Genomic DNA, 17,081 nt, shown 5'->3' with positions numbered 1-17,081 from the left:
GGTTTCTACTAAAATATGTCTATGGCTATATGGACCATGTAAGCTGGAGATGATACTGTCTATTTTGCCACTCTGTACTTTCTTTTTTATTTAATGCTAGCTTGATTTCCTTTCTACCAAAAAAAATAATATTCTTTATAAATATTCATATATTAAACTTGGAGTTCTTTATCTAATGACCTTAACTTGAAAAATCAGCATTGAAAAATGTTCCTTGTAATATATTTTTACATAATTTATAACTGTTTTAAATTTGTTTCTATACAAATGTTCCTTGAAATATATTTTTTCATCTTTTATAATTGAGTTTCTCCTAGCTTGTTTGATAATAGAGAGATTCTATTCAATTTTAATCATCCAGTGGCTGTAGTTTAGTGGTTAGAATTCCACGTTGTGGCCGTGGAGACCTGGGCTCGAATCCCAGCAGCCACAGTTATTTTTTTAATGTTTTATTGTTCCTGTCCATCCCTTTGTGGTCTTTTGGTTTCTTAGTATTCTTAAATTTTTCTGCTGTTCCTTATCTTTGGCCAACTGTGATTTATGAGTTCAACTATACAATACCAAGTTTAATTTCCATGCCAAATCAGATGTGGCTCCAACGGTAGACCCAAGATGGAAAGAACGTAAATGTGAGGACGATAAACCGAGCACAGTTGATGTGTTTCTCTCAAATACAAGAATGGTCCAACTCCTACCCCATCCATCAACAATTGAATGGATGATCACATGCGTCAGTCCTAAGATACATGGGTGGGACTCTAGTACAAATGGAGATATCTTGGTCGTGTAACTGATGGCTCTTCAACATTGATATCATCATCGTGAACAAGGGTATCACAGTACTCCCCCACTTAGCAACTAGGGTTTTTGAATTTGATTTTCAAATAATTCAATAATTTCTACTTCTTACTGATTAATATTATTTAGTATTTTTTTATCTTATAAATTAATAGTTTCAAAAAAGAATTAATTTCTAGATGCTCCAGCCATCTCCTATGGTTTGTAGAGTCTGACCAAATTAATGGTCCAAGCAAATGCCTCCATAGTCCAAATTAACAAAAGCATTAAAGCTTTGTCTTCCAGCTCTTGGACTAACAATTTGGCAACTGGTGATCCAGCACAAAAGCTGCTGTTAGGTAAAAGGCAGTGGAAGCCCTCCTTTACCATGGCCGTCGGCTGGGGAAGAAAACAATTCCCCCTTAGCCATCATGCCATCCTTAAAAGAAGATTGCACAAATAATTTTGGATTGAGTTGATCTACTTTAAGTTTAGAATAATAATACTACTTGAATACAGGTAAGAATGCCTATTTTCGGCTGGAATAAAGCTATACCAGTAAAAGTACCTCAGAACACCATTAACCATGATGACAACTTCAAATTGTCCTCTTTTGACAATTGGTTGACGGGTGCGCGCCTTTTGAAGATGCGGGCCTCGATTGCTATTGCTCTCTGGGATGGATCATTGATGCTTGCGTATTGGGATGTACAGCAGATACGGGACTTCAGACCAGAGCTGATCAAGAGCCGGGTCCTGGACCTAAATTTTATTTATTTTTAATCAAACCTTGGATCGAATTTATATAAAATTTAATATTTTTTAGATCCAAATTCGATTCATGATCAGATCTACTTCAGACATTAACAAATTTTGAGCCCAATTCTTGAACAGTCTTCGGACTAAAATCTAGAGCTTAGGAGAACAAAAGAAGTGCATAAAGCTCCCTTATTAAATACGCACATGTACATAGACACGAAGGTCTATACCTATGCATATATATTATATGCATACATGCGTGCATGCATATATATATATATATATATATATATATATATATATATATATATATAAAATGATGATGATGATGAGCCATATTTTTTTATTGATACACAAATTTGAGATAGAAAATAAATTTTTGCATGACTAACATTGGACATGTGATCACACAATGATAGTTGGGGATTCAAATTTTATTGAAATGAAATAAAGAAAAAGTAGAGAAGATAAAAATAGTATGTTTGATGGTTGTGATGATAAAAGAAAAATGAGCGATTTGGGATTCAATCATGTATATTTATATACTATCGACAATCATTTATGAAGAGATTATCAAAAAAATAAAATCAATTATGAAGAGGTGCATTTTTTCATCAATATCACATCTTTTTATCAATAGCCACCTATAAAAAGGTACATTTCATCATTACGTCCCTATATGAATAGTCATTTATATAAAGATGCTTTCTTATACCATCATGTCTCTCCATCAATTGTTACTTATAAAAAGGTGTCTATCGCTTAAATCAAATGGCAATCAATCACATCCTTTCACTGTCATATCTTTTTAATAAAATTATTATCATATTTTTTTTATGACATCTCGTTACTTTAATTTCTAATCCAACTATCTACTTGATAAGTCCCACACACAAGTTTTTCACTTTACATGCTTATCTATATGATGCTTGAATGCAGTTACCTAGATTACATGCTAATTATCAAGCAATTTTATGTTATATGACCACATAATATATATAATTAGTACATATTTTCATCTTAAGAGGAGAGAGTATTTATCCCTTTCATATTCCAAATCAATATTCAAATACTCAAATCAAAGATTTACATTATCAATCATGATATATACTACTAAAAATGTCTGGAACTAAAAAATTATTTTTTTTGTGATCTCCAATTTATACATTAAATGAGTGCAAAAATGTATAGTTATAATAACATAAATCTAAATATTAAAATCTATTTATTCTTAATCTATACATACTTCAACATATGTAGATCATGATCAATAAATATAAATTCTCAATATAAAATTTTATTATATATTTTAACATGCCATTATAATGAAAATTATTCATTTTTTGTACCTAATTAATGCATAAGTTAGAGATCATCAAAATACATAATTTTTAATTTTTAGATATTTCTAATGGCACGGATCATAATCAATAATGTAAATACTAGATTCTAGAACGTGATTATTGATTTTGAAAGTAAGAGTGGTAGATACATTTTCCTCTTGAGAGGAACAAGATCCAGCTCTCTTTATATGTAACTGTAAAATGATATGCCTAGAGATACAGGAAGTAGTGTTTCTTTATCAAGCTTCGTATAAATCTCGACCATGCATGATAAAAAAAAAAAAGGAGAGATATGGTTGTGGTATAACAAAGAAAATGAAGTGATGCTACCGAGTATTTTCTATTAGATTTTACCACGTCTAATCCGACAGGAGAGGATTAGTGTAATTCTGACGGGATTGGAGTAAATTCTTGTACCTTGCTCCAGCCAAGCTAGCACCATACTAGATTTGGTAATGAGGTAAGTACTTATAGTTTTGTCTAATAAGGTAAATCATGTTACTCATTCAGCAACGAAACACAGTGCAAGGTCTCGCATACGTTTGTTTTCCTTTTTGTTTTAAAAATCCGTTCAAGAGGCAATGTAAATGGCCAGCGGCTTCGCAGACTTCACACCGACGTTAGCTAATGGTAAAACTAAAAGAGAAGAAAATTAAAAAGGAACAGCTATTATATTTTGTTCGCTTCTGCCGCGTGGTGTGACATCTTCTGCGACTTGGGTGGTGCTATGTTCGTTTGGCGGTTTGCTCCAGGACACGGTGGGATATTAATTCATGGGCCCAGTCCACCGAAGAACTTGCGAAGAGGAGAAGAGCTACGTGGTATGTATCGAGTTGATTGCAGCTGTTATGATACCTTTTTTTTTTTTTTTATTGACTTAGTCCACAATGTTTATTGTAGATTAAGTCCATTCAATTAATTGGCAGAGACTTTGACCTTTTCACCCACCCACCGAAGAGAAATCATTTGCCTTTCTGCTGACCAATTGACTACAGACGTCAAAATACGCCCCTTTCCAAGTGCTCTTTGCTCGTAGTGGTAGTGGGGTTGGCGTGGCGTTGTTTCAGACATAATAAAGGTTTAAATATCATTTCCAAGCAATAAAAATTAAATATTTAGAATTCAGTGGTATGATGTTTTCATCATTTTATATCATCGTCTTATAGCTAAAACTAATTTTAATTTGCTCCTGTTGTCATCAAAAATGTTAACTTTGATTTTTGCTTCTTTTTTTTTTTCTTAAATTTAATAGTGGGAAATCCACCCCAGTTTGTAGCCCACGCGATAGGTGATAAAATCATGCATCCGCGGTCGAGGGATTAATTTGGTCCCCTGCAACCTGTCATGATTCGTCTCACGACCTCCGACGCGGTGAAATTTTCAACGCTGAGAGATATTGTTGCGCTGGTGGCAAATCTTAGTTGACCGATTTATAGCCAAGGCTTCATCTGTCACGCCTCGAATCAAGAACATAGCATGTCCGAGGAATAAATACATTAAAGCGAATGATCATAATTATAAATAAAAATAAAAAAATTTAAAACATATTACTTATTAACTAATCAAATAGATTCTGACTCAGAGTAATTAAATTTAAATTTAAATATCACTGACTATAAATTGAACTAAAATTTTTCTCCAAGCATGAATCATCCTTAATCCCTACCGATCTTATCCATCTGATAAAAAAAAATATGAACTACAACTTTATATTATCTTACCAAATCAAGCAAAAATTTGCACATACATCAATAAATCATTTAGAGATCAGATATTTATCATTAAAAAATAAAATTTTTTATAATAATAATATAATCATAAATTAATCATATATTTTTATATATACATAAATTATGCAAATTATATAAACATAAATTTTAATGCACAACATAAGCAAACTCATAAATCATATTAACTTTATAAATAAAATTATAAATTATTTATTAGTTTTTCAAATCATAATTCTTAACGATGCTCTCAAAATAATTATTAAGGTTCTATTACATCTGTGATAAGATGGTAATTGATAAAATATCAACTATTATTATTATCTATTGAGAAGATTGTACGTCAACTATTATTATCCCTATTGACAAAATCATCTGTCAATTATTATTACCCTCTAGTTAGATTATACATCAACTGCTGCCAATTACTATATCTATTGGCAAGATCACACGGATGCTAACTTCATATGTCGGTCTTCTCCACTTTTAGTGATATATACAATTTTTTGAAAATATTTTTCTATATTTTTTAAAATAAATATTTTGAAATTATTTTTTAAAATTATATATAAATAAGATACTAAATAATTTTATAGGATTCGTAATCTATAAATACTTTTTAACCATAAACAACCATTAAATCATTCTTTTCCAACAACAATAATTAAATATTTTCATCATTTTATATGACCATCTTATAACTAAAACTAATTGGTTCCCGTTTTCATCACAAATGTTAACTTTGGTTTTTACTTTTTAAAAAAAAAATAATAGAGAGAAATCCACACTAGTTCCATCACTGGAGTGCTTTACCTAATTAATTTAAAAAAAAATATTTATAAAAATAATTTAACTTTTAACTTATTTATCAAAATGATATAAACGGTATAAAACGTCATTCAAAATGGTATTTTTTTGATGGCCACGTCAACACCCTATTCCATCTATTTTCCACGTGGATGGAAAAAAATAAAATAAAATCATTAAATCAAATGATATTTTTTCAAACGCTATTTGAAATGACGTTTTTGAAAACGTCATTTCAAATGAGTTTTCAAAATCGCCATTTAAATTGACGATTTTAATTTTTTTCTTAAAAAAAATAAAAATAGAAAAATAGAAATTATAAATTTAAATTTTTAAAAAATAAAAATTATAATATTGATTCAAATAAAAATCATCATTTTAAATTAGTATCCCCATTTCAAATTATCTTTTTAAAAAATATCTGAAAAAAATTGGTATAAAAAAAACCATAAAAAAAAGAATTAAAAAAAATAAAAATTATAATTCTAAATTTTAAAAAAATAAAAATTTTAATTTTAATTCAAATAAAAATCATCATTTCAAATTACAATCTCCTTTTCAAATTAATTTTTTTAAAAAAATATCATAAAAGAAGAAAAATGAGAAAAATTAAGAAAAAAATAAAAATTATAATTTTAAATTTAAAAAATAAAAATTTTAATTTTGATTCAAATAAAAAATATCATTTCAAATTATTTTCTTCATTTAAAATTAATTTTTTTTAAAAAATATAATAAAAAAATATTAAAAAATAAAAAATAAATAATACCATAAAAAATAAAAATGAGAAAGAAATGAAAAAAAATAAAAATTATAATTTTGAATTTAAAAAAATAAAAATTATAATTTTTATTCAAATAAAAAACATCATTTCAAATTACTTTCTCCATTTCAAATTAATTAATTTTTATAAAAAAATATCTCAAAAAAATATATCTTAAAAAATTAAAAAAATAAAAAATGACATAAAAAAATAAAAAAAATAAAAAAAATAAAAATTATAATTTTAAATTTAAAAAATAAAATTTTAAATTTTATTTCAAATAAAAAATATCATTTCAAATTACTTGAATGATGTTTGAAATGATATTTTTTATTTGAATTAAAATTTAAAATTTTATTTTTTTAAATTCAAAATTATAATTTTTATTTTTTTTCTATTTTTTTATTTTTTTATGGTATTTTTTATTTCTTTAATTTTTTAAGATATATTTTTTTGAAATATTTTTTTATAAAAATTAATTAATTTGAAATGGAGAAAGTAATTTGAAATGATGTTTTCTATTTGAATTAAAATTAAAATTTTTATTTTTTTAAATTTAAAATTATAATTTTTATTTTTTTTCATTTTTTTCTCATTTTTTAATGATATTATTTATTTTTTTAATTTTTTTGATATTTTTTAAAAAAATTAATTTTAAATGAGAAAAATAACTCAGTAGCCTTTTTTCCATATCTCACAAAAGGTAACTTGATCATTTTTTCTTGAAGGCAGGATTCACAAGCTGGGTATGACTCTGAATCAAAAGAATCAAGGATCCCATCCTTTTTCAGTTTGTTTATCCTGTCTTCTTCAATATGGCCTAGTCTATAATGGCACAAGTACTTTTGATTAATTTTATCTCTGGATTCTTTTGACCTACGGCACTTACTATTTACTTGTTTAAATTCACATTCGCATCAATATGTAAGTGATATAGACTATCAATTAAAAGACCACATGCAATCAATTTATTTCGTAAATAAATAGAACAAAAATCTTTATTAAAATTGAAATCAAAACCATCCTGTGCTAATACAGATACAGAAATCAAATTTCGATTAGCTATAGAAACAAAATAACAGTCTTTCAAGTCTAATATAAATTCTAACGGTAATCAAAGAGGATAAGTACCAATAGCTTCTGCAGCAACTTTTGCTCCATTACTAATCCGAAGAATCATGTTACCTTTTCTCAACCTTCTACTTTCTATTAGATCCTATATTGAAGTACATATATGAGCACTCGAATCAAAGTCCAATACCCAACTAGAAATAGAAGAAATTGTAAGATTAGATTCAATTATGAGCATATCTTTTGAAGGTTTATCACTCTTTTTAATCTTTAGGTTCTTCAGGTTGAGTGGATAGTTCCTCTTCCAGTAGCCATCAGCATCACAGTGGAAACACTTTCCTTTTGCTTCAGCCTTCTTTGGAACATTCTTCTTTGGCTTGCTCTCTTTCTTCTATTTCTTAGTGGATTTGCTCTTCTTCTTCCAACTAGACTTTCTTTTGATCGAAGAAGTCCACTCCACAGCAAGAACAGTGCCCCTTGAACTCTTCAAGATTTTCTCAATAGTGACCAACATGTTGACCAGTTCGGATATAGTGCAATCAAGTTTGTTCATATAAAAATTTAGAATAAATTGACTATATGAACTTATAAGGGATTGAAGGATCAAATTCATTTGTAATTTCTTTTGCATATCAAGCCCGAGCTTCCTGAGCTCCTTAATGTCCTTGATTATTGTCATACAGTGCTCATGGACTGACTGCCCTTCGTGCATCTTTAGATTAAAGAGTCTTTTGGATACTTTGAAACATGCTGTATGGCTCTGCTCATCATACAACTCTTGTAGGTGAGTGATCATGGCCCTGACAGTGGGCATATGCTCATGCTGGATCTGTAACTCATTTGATGTAGATGTCAACATATAGCACTTAACTCGACTGTCTTTATTTGTCCACTTTTCATAAACTGTTCTTTGCTCAGTAGTAGGATGGTTTGATAATATTAGGAGTTTCTAGTCAAGTATATGGCCTAATTTTTCAGAAGTCAGGACAATTCTGAAATTTTTAAGCTAGTCTTTATAATTGGTTTTGATCAAATGATTGGACTCAAGGATGCAGACTAGAGGGTTTGAAGCTGACATGGTTTAACTGTGAGAGTAGAGATTCAAGTTAGACTTTTATACTTTTAAATTAATATTTACTCTAAAAATTTAAGAAGCAAACAATAACTTTCACTAATTTTTTGGATCCCTCCACTCTTCGGATGGAAAATAGAAATCCTAACGCAACAATTGGATTCCTAGTGGGTGCTATGGTCCTACCAATGTCATGTACCTCATCTAACAGTTATTAATAACACCTATACTGATGCATGAATAACTCTTTGTCCAGATACTTCTCTAAGCACATTGCAACGACTTGATCTCTAAATCATATGGGCTTACCTAATAGTTATTGACCACACTTCTTAATTAAGCCCGACCTACCATTCATAAGTAGGTACAAAGCTGTCATTGGGATGCTCATCTAACAGTTATTGAGCCCAACCCCATCCTTACTCTGGAGCAACTCTTTGCTAATAGAGTAGTTGTGTGTTTTCGATACAACTGAACTAGTATGACCAGCCGAGAACAATCAACATCAGTAGCATGTCCGCACATCTACAATGGTGGAAGACTTATAGACTTAATATTTATGGAGAGATTTAGATTTAGATCTCATTTAATCAGTCATCATATGATCGATCTAATTAGTATGGGCTAAACCAAACTATTAAGCTCGTATGATAAGGAAGAAAAACAAGAATCCACGGTGGCGTAAAATCCTTCAAACATACTGGCAGGTGGAGGAGATTAATGTGATCTCATGCAACCTGTCATGTTTTGTCTCGAGACCACCAATTAATGGGGTGAAATTTTCAACTCTAAGAAATATTCTTGCACTAGCGGCAAATGTTGGTCGACAAACTCTCCAAAATCCAAAGGATGACCTGAGCCATGGTTAAGGCCTCATCAACCATGCCTCAAATTTGAAACATAACATAAATATATTATCAAAGACGTACATCCAATAATAATATAAAATTGATAATTATAATTTCAAATAAAAATAAATAATTTAAAATTCATTATTCATTAAATAATCAAATAAATACTGATTCAATATAATTAAATTTAAAAATAAATATCAAAATTCTTAGTCACTAAATATAAATTTATAATGAATTTAAGAATTAAAATTTTTGCTACAAAATCTCCAAATTCACTGGCACAAACTCCAACCCTAAATTATTTTTCATTCCAAATGATTCTATTCCTTTAAAAAAAATAAGAAAGGAGATATGAGCTACACAGCTTAGTAAGTAAACCTTATACTATTTTATTAGATCAAACATAAGTTTGTATATGTGTTAATAAATCACTTAGAAAAGATAAATATTCTTAGAAAATAATTTTTTTTTATCATAATAATATAATTGCAAATTAATCATGCTCTTACATATGCATAAATTATACAAATTATATACATATAATTTCCAATGCATAGTATCAACAAATTTATAAATCATGCTAAGTTTATAAATAAAGTCACAAATCATTTATTATTTTACCACATCATAATTCTTAATAATTTTCTTAAACTACATACTAAGATCACTATTATTTATATTTTGATAGGATCATAATCGACAAAATACTAACTACTATTTTTGTTGGCAGATCATATGCCAACTACTATTATCTGTTGGTAGGATTATATGCCAATTATTATTATTCGTCGGTACATACATAAGCCAACTACTATTATTCATTGGTAAAGTTATATGCCAATTATTTTATCTACTGGTGAGATATTATGCCAACTACTATTATTCGTTAATAGAGTCATATGGATATTAGTTTCAAATATCAATTTTTCCTACTTTTAGGAGCCATACATTGTTATTTAAAGGTATTTTTCTATATTTTTTAAAATAAATATTGTTAAATCATATTTTCTTAAATCATATATAAATAAGATACTAAATAATTTTAAAGGGTTCATAGTCCATAAATATTCTTTAATAGTAAATAATCATACAATCATTTTTTCATAACAAAAATATAAATTTCATAAATATAAAGCTCATATTTCATAAAAAGATCATTAATATTAAAACATTCAGATAGAATTACAATCTCATGATAAATTATGAGTTTCATAATATAATATGCTCAATCTTTATTTCAAAAAAAATATGGAATAATTTTTTTATGATGATAATTTAAAAACCAATAAAGTTTAAAAGCTAGTAAGAAGTGTAAGATCTACTTATTTCTTCTATCTTGTATCTTCAAACTTTACTAGATAAATTTGTTAGACCTATTTAAAATATAAAAAATATAATTAATTTTTAGTTGATGAATTCAATAGAATTTAATAAAAAAAGAGGAGATTGTTGATCAAGCGAAGGGTCTGACGGACCGTCTAGGCATAAGGGCAGTTCAAGACCTCTTTGCAGGATCAACATGAGCTTATAGGGTAGGAAGATTAGGTTCTAAATGTGGTCTAGCGATGCCCAGTATGGGCTGGGGATGGGGGCCGATATATGGCATTGCCAGTAGGCCGATTCCAAGACCTTTTTCAAAGGGTTGGCACCTGAGGATCCATAAAAGAGACAGAATCTTCATTAGGGTCCATCAACCTACTTAGAAAAAAAATGGGGAAGTAAAGACACTAGAGAGAGAAGGAGAGTTGATATTCTCGCTCATTTTTTCTTCTTTTTGAATAAAATGGGGGAAGAAGGTAGGGTGGTTAGTGGGTTCGATGGGGATGCAACAGCGCAACTGGAGTTTCAATAGCAAGCAGCGAAGCATGGTCAGTGACAGGTGGTAGTAGACAACTAATGGTGAGGAACGGTCGGTAGAAAATCAAAGCTTGGAAAAATAGCCATTCGAGCAGTCTTTTTTTGGTTTTGGTTATTGGCCACTCACTGGCTACCATAACTTCACCTAGAAGGATCATAGGTTCATCGGATGACTCGACTAAGGGTCCAGCATCAATACGCAATGTTGCCGGTGGCTTTAGAAAGGGAAAAAAGAAGATCGAAAAATAGAGAAAGCAAAACTTAATTGATTTCTGACGAAGTACGAATCGATGAGGGGTCAATCAAGGCCATGGACAAAAAAAAAATGAGAGTAGAGATGTCAAAATGGGTCAGGATCAATGGGCCAGCCCATTTAGCCCTAAAAATGGGTCGGATCGGACTGAAAAATTCTGACCCATTTGTGCAAGTAGGCTTTTTGTCCCGGCCCCTATAACCCATGGGCTGAACTGGGTTAGGACCGGATCAGCCTGTGGGTCAGCCCACACCCTCTCTCTCTCTCGATCTCCAACTCTCCGATGTAAGAACCCCCCTCTCTCTCCCTCTCGATCCCCGATGGCCCTCCCTCCTCCTCTAGGCCCGTCCCCCTCCTCCTCCTCGACATACCGCTGCCCCTCCCTCCTCCTCTCGACGGTCCCCACGCCCCTCCGAATGTGCCCCCCAACTTCTCTCTTGGTCTTTGGTGCGAGAACCACCCCTCCCTCTCTCTTTCGATCCCCGACTCTCTGGCTCACCCCTCCCTCTCCCTCTCGGTCCCTGGCAATCCTCCCTCATCCTCTGGGCCTAATCGCTGTCGTAGGTGGTCAAAAATAAATCTGATTCACTACTATGTAGATAGTGTGAGTCAGGATCGTATCCACAAAGATCGTGTTTGTTATAATTGAGTTGGTCAATTTTAGATTAGATAGCTATATGAATGCTAATTAAAAGACTACTTAGATTACTAAAAAAATAAGTAAATAAAGAAAATTAATTAAAGATTAGATATAAATATGAAAATAAATTTTCAGGATCTCAACTATTTTCTTATTAGACTGCTGGTACTCTTCTTAACTTATCTTGAATTGGTATCTAATCAATAAAGATATAACCTATCTTAGAGAGCATGGCCTATACCTTTGGATCACGGTCCATTCCTTAAAGTTATAGGCTAGTTAAAATTATTTAGATATACAAACCAATAAATCTATGATCGATTTTCTAGCATAGCCTATCTCATTGACCATGGGTCGTATCCTTAGATCATGATTCGTCTTTATGTAGTCATAGGCTATTCAAAAACTCGTATCATATATAAAATAAATAAAATATATAAAAAAAAATCAAATCTTTTATTGTATAATAAGAAGAAAATATAAAAAATAAAAAAATAAAAATACTGTCATTACAGATAGTCTAGCGATTTCTTAAGATGTGACATCTAGCCAACCATCGAAAGATTTCTCACTATGATCTACATCTTAGACTCTGGAGATTCCTTTCTTAAGACTTGAAGAAGATTTTTAGTAGTATGAGGAAGAGATTTGGTGGAGAATAGGCTGAGAAAAGTGAGTCTGAAAGAGGTTGGAAAGTGAAAGAGGGTTGCTGAAATTTTTAGGCTGCAGTCTGCAGGGATAAAAAGAGAGAAAGATTTGGAGGACTTTAAGGCTTTTAGATATGAAATTTTTGTAACTTATAGGAGACTAATGGAGGCTTGGGATGGTAAAGTTTGAGAGAAAAATATTGTATCTATAGCTGGCTAAAAATCTGAGAAGATAGGATTGGTATGAAGAAAGACTGTGTTGTGGAACCTAAGGCTATGGGAAGGAGAGGGAGATGATCCCCATAAGGGGGCTGATATGAGAGGAGGGGGCACAGTTCTTTCTTCTTAATTAGGATTTAGATGAGTGTTCCTTCCTTCATGGCCATTGGATCTTGGAGCATTGCTTCTCATCCCTTGATTTTTAAGTCATGTTCACACTTGGTTCTATGTAGTAGGTTATCTTCTAATCTGAGCTCTTGATTAGAAGGGTTGCATTTGATCCCTTCATGAATAAGTAGTTCATACTAGAATGAGAGCTAATTGCCTAGTTCACTCAAATCTGATCCGATTTGAGTCCAATTTGAATCATATGAATCCAAACTCTCAATTACCTTTAAAATAGATTAGAGAGCATCAAATTTTTAATAAATAAAAGATAATTAAATAAACTTATATGCTTCTAGTAACTTTATTCAAGTATTCATCACACCTTCCAACTTACCTTTTGCTCATCCTTGAGTAAAATAGAAAAATTAACAATGGATTCCAACTATATCTTGAATTAAAAGTTAGGTTAGACAATCCTAAATGTAGCTGATATCCGGCTAGACTATTGTAGAGGTGCTTCATCAGATTATTAATTTGATCCAATTAATGATCTTGTATTAGCCATAAAGAATTTTCAAGATTTTCTTTCATCAACTTCTCACTTTACTCTTTAAATTCTCTACTAGATATGAGTTAAGTTTATTATCTTTTTGCAATTTAGTCTTCTTTATTATCTACTATTATTTATTTATTTTTTTAACATTTGTAGCTGATTTCTTGTATCCCCATCTTTTGATGTGAACCACAATGCTTACTTAGGCGAAAGGGCCCAGTTACTCAGTGAAACAATGTTAAAAATTTTTTTTAAGTCATAAACTCAAGATAAATTTTTGCATACCTCGGTCTTTCCACCCAAATCTCCATGAAGCAGATTCTTCATTGAGATCGATAAAAAGAGGCTTCTGAAATCACTCTAGAATTTGGTCTGATCTAAATCCTATCATTTATTAGATTTTTTCAATAATTTATCCCTTAATATCTCTAAAATTATCTAGACCATTAAATACTCATTAATTAGGATGCCTAATTAACTTCTAATCAAAATAAAGTTTGAGTACGTATAGCTAATTATTTCTGATCGTACTTGAGGACTCACTTAAATTTAAGTTAGTTAATTCTCTCCCCTAACTTTATTTTTATTGTCCCCAATGGAAGAAGAGAAAAACTTAAAAATAATGTAAACTGAGGGATACCACCTGATTTGCTATTGTTTATAGGTTCTTTCATGCTTCTCAATGGACCCTCGTTGGGTGTTGATGTTGCTCCCCCCCTAACTTAGCTAGTCATCCTTATTAGATTCCTATAAAATAAAACAAACTAGGTAATTAAAAAATAAAATATTGGGTAGCCTCCAAATAAGTGCTAAGTTTAAGGTCTTCATCTAGACCAAGCTAAAGTTTATGGTGGTTCATAGACTGGCTCCACCTAATAGATGGATTCAATCAACACAATAGGCTATGCTTGTCGAGATATGATTGTGCACATTGGCCATTTGCCCATGGAGGGTGATGAGAAGAAAGTATGTAAGTTGACTACTTCCCCGAGATACATCATTCAGCTTCTTACCATGTTGGGTTCTAATCAGAGGTTAGATCAGATGCAATGTAATCTGTTGTTGCAGTAGTCCTTGGGAATGTATCATTGGGTCCTAAAAGTGGCTCTAGTTTTAATGTTGATGATAGGGAGGATGCTAAGGGACTGTTGGAGAGGTTAGGTAATATCCCATATTTCTCAATCCGTGGTGGGGTGGCCAAAGAATAGGGCATATCGATCAAATTATTCACCTTGTTGATGTACCCATTGATATCAAAAGCATCCACATTAAAATGGGCCTGATATTCTTGTAAAGGGTCCTGAGACAAGCTAACTTTTCCTATTTTATCTTCAAGGACATCTATTTCGAAACAACAATTGGCTTATGGTCCTTGGGAAGAGTTGATCACATTTAAATGCATGCTCGATTGGGTTGGTAGTTGTTCATACTTTACAGTCCAAAAGAGAGTGGTGCTAAAATTGGATGGCTCTAGAAATGCATTTATTTTTTTGGTATACTCATCAATATCAAAATCATCTACTCCAAAGTGTGCTAAGCATGCCTGTAAAGGGTCTGAGTCGAGCAAGGTAGGGATTTTATCCTCTAAAATTTTCTCTAACAAATTGATCTCTTTATGGTCAAAAGTGGGTGGTCCCTATAATGCATTAAAAATGTTCAACTTCATCTTCTTATTCCCGAAAGACACATCCATAACCCCGGTCCTATAATTTATGCAAGCATTGACAGTCGCTAGGAAGGGTCTACCTAGGATAATAGGTATTTGGCTGGGATTGCTGTCTGATTTCATATCTAACACCAGAAAATTCATAGAAAAATAAAATTCATCGACTTTTACTAACACATCTTCCAACATTCCATGGGGCACTTTAACTAATCGATTTGCTAATTGAAGGATTACCATCGTGGGCTTCAATTCTTCAAATCTAAATAGATCATACACAGAGCTCGAGAGAAGGTTAACACTCGCACCCAAATCTAACAGTGCTTTCTTAATGGTCAGGTCCCCTATGACACAGGATATGATTGGAGTACCAGGATCCTTAAGTTTGGGTAGGGTTATCTATTGAAAAATGGAGCTAGCTTGTTTAGTTAAGTGGACTTTCTTTGGTGTGTATGCCTTGGTTTTTGTTTCTCTATGTATAGATCTTTAAGGAACTTGGCATACATTGGGACTTGTTTGATGGCATTAAGAAGGGGTAAATTTATTTGGACTTGTTTGAACAGTTCAAACATTTCGTTCATTTAGATACCCGTCTCATCTAGAGGTAGACGAGATTCTAAAGCACTAAACAATGGGGTCTTAGGTGCAGGTGCTAGGTCAATAGGTTCTCTCCTCTCTATAGTTTTATTCTTCTCGGGTTTGATTGATTTTGCTGGTTCTGGTTCTTGAGTTATCTCTAGTTGATTTAAGATTTTTTTGCTTCTCAGGATCATGACAGATTTGGCATGTTCGGAAAAAATCTCTGGGCCAATAGAGCTCTCAGCCATATACTGCCCCTTTGGATCACTAACAGGTTGGCTAGATAATTTGCCTTCCTCCCTCCTATTCGAGGCTATAGCTAGTTGTCCTACCTGGACTTCTAGCTTTGCAATTGACTGTGTGTGGGAGTGCAAAAGCTGTAGTTCTTGCAGAATCTTTTCAAGAGCAGTGTTTGAAGAAGATGAAAAATTTTGTGCTTGTTGTGGGTATGGAGCCAATTCATAAGCTCCCTCAGTGTAGTTGGGTTTGGGTATTGAAGGCCTTGCAGCAGGTTGTAGGATCCAAAAAAAATTAGGATGGTTTCTCTAATCCAGATTGTAAGTGTTGGAAAAAGGGTTGTATCCTGATCTAAAATTATTTTGTGTTTGTGCTTGATTGATTTATTCATGTACAAACTCAGAGAATTGATGTGCAATAGGACAATCATAAATAGAATGAACAAGACTCGAACATATTGAACAGACATCTATCGCAGATGTGGGTGGGGTGTTGGTGGGCATTACTTGTAGTATTCAGTTCAATTTTTGAGATATTTCATCTACTCTATTGTGGATGTCCGTTGAACTACTAATTTAATAAATCCCATCTCGTTTAGGTCCAGTCATAGGAGGGTCTCTCTTGGCAACAGACATGTGGTGCAATGAATTTTCACTCAGAATTTCAAATAGCTGTCAGGCTTCATGCTCATTTTTAGCATGAAGGTTTCACCATAGGATGTATCAATCATTTGTCGGTGCTTCTCTGATAAGCCATCATACAAGCACTGGACTAGTTACTATTTGGGTACAGCATGGTGGGGGTATTTCCTAATCAGTTCCTTTAATCTCTTCCAAGTTTCATGAAACATCTCCCTATCCAATTGAGAAAAACTAGTTATGGCCTTTCTAATTTGATTAGTTTTTCCAATTGAAAAGTATTGCTTAAGAAATTTTCTCTACAGTTGATCCTAGGTTGAAATTATGATTGTATCCAAAGATTTCAGCCAATATTTGGCTTTGTCCTTCAGCGAGAAGAAAAATAATTTCAGCCTGAGAGCATCGTCAGAGAAATTTTGAATTCTAACCATTGAACATATTTTTAAAAATTCATCTAGATGTCTATATGGGTCCTCATTAGCAAGTCCATAACATGATGGGAGCATTTGGTTGA

At 31.8% G+C, this 17,081-nt stretch overlaps 2 non-coding genes across 2 annotated transcripts; both read left to right on the top strand.

Annotated features, from left to right (window-relative positions):
* The first annotated feature begins 360 nt into the window (after positions 1-360).
* TRNAH-GUG (transfer RNA histidin (anticodon GUG)) lies at positions 361-432 on the top strand. The gene has a single exon. It is a non-coding gene; the product is annotated as a tRNA-His (tRNA).
* Positions 433-16,717: 16,285 nt separating this feature from the next.
* LOC114913941 (small nucleolar RNA R71) lies at positions 16,718-16,823 on the top strand. Its single transcript, XR_003800069.1, has one exon. It is a non-coding gene; the product is annotated as a small nucleolar RNA R71 (small nucleolar RNA).
* Positions 16,824-17,081: the final 258 nt, after the last annotated feature.

The sequence above is a fragment of the Elaeis guineensis genome, chromosome 1 (genome assembly GCF_000442705.2).
Source record: "Elaeis guineensis isolate ETL-2024a chromosome 1, EG11, whole genome shotgun sequence".
Classification (NCBI taxonomy): domain Eukaryota; kingdom Viridiplantae; phylum Streptophyta; class Magnoliopsida; order Arecales; family Arecaceae; genus Elaeis; species Elaeis guineensis.
The sequence above is the reverse complement of the archived record's forward strand: the minus strand, read 5'-3'. Positions and strand labels throughout refer to the sequence as shown.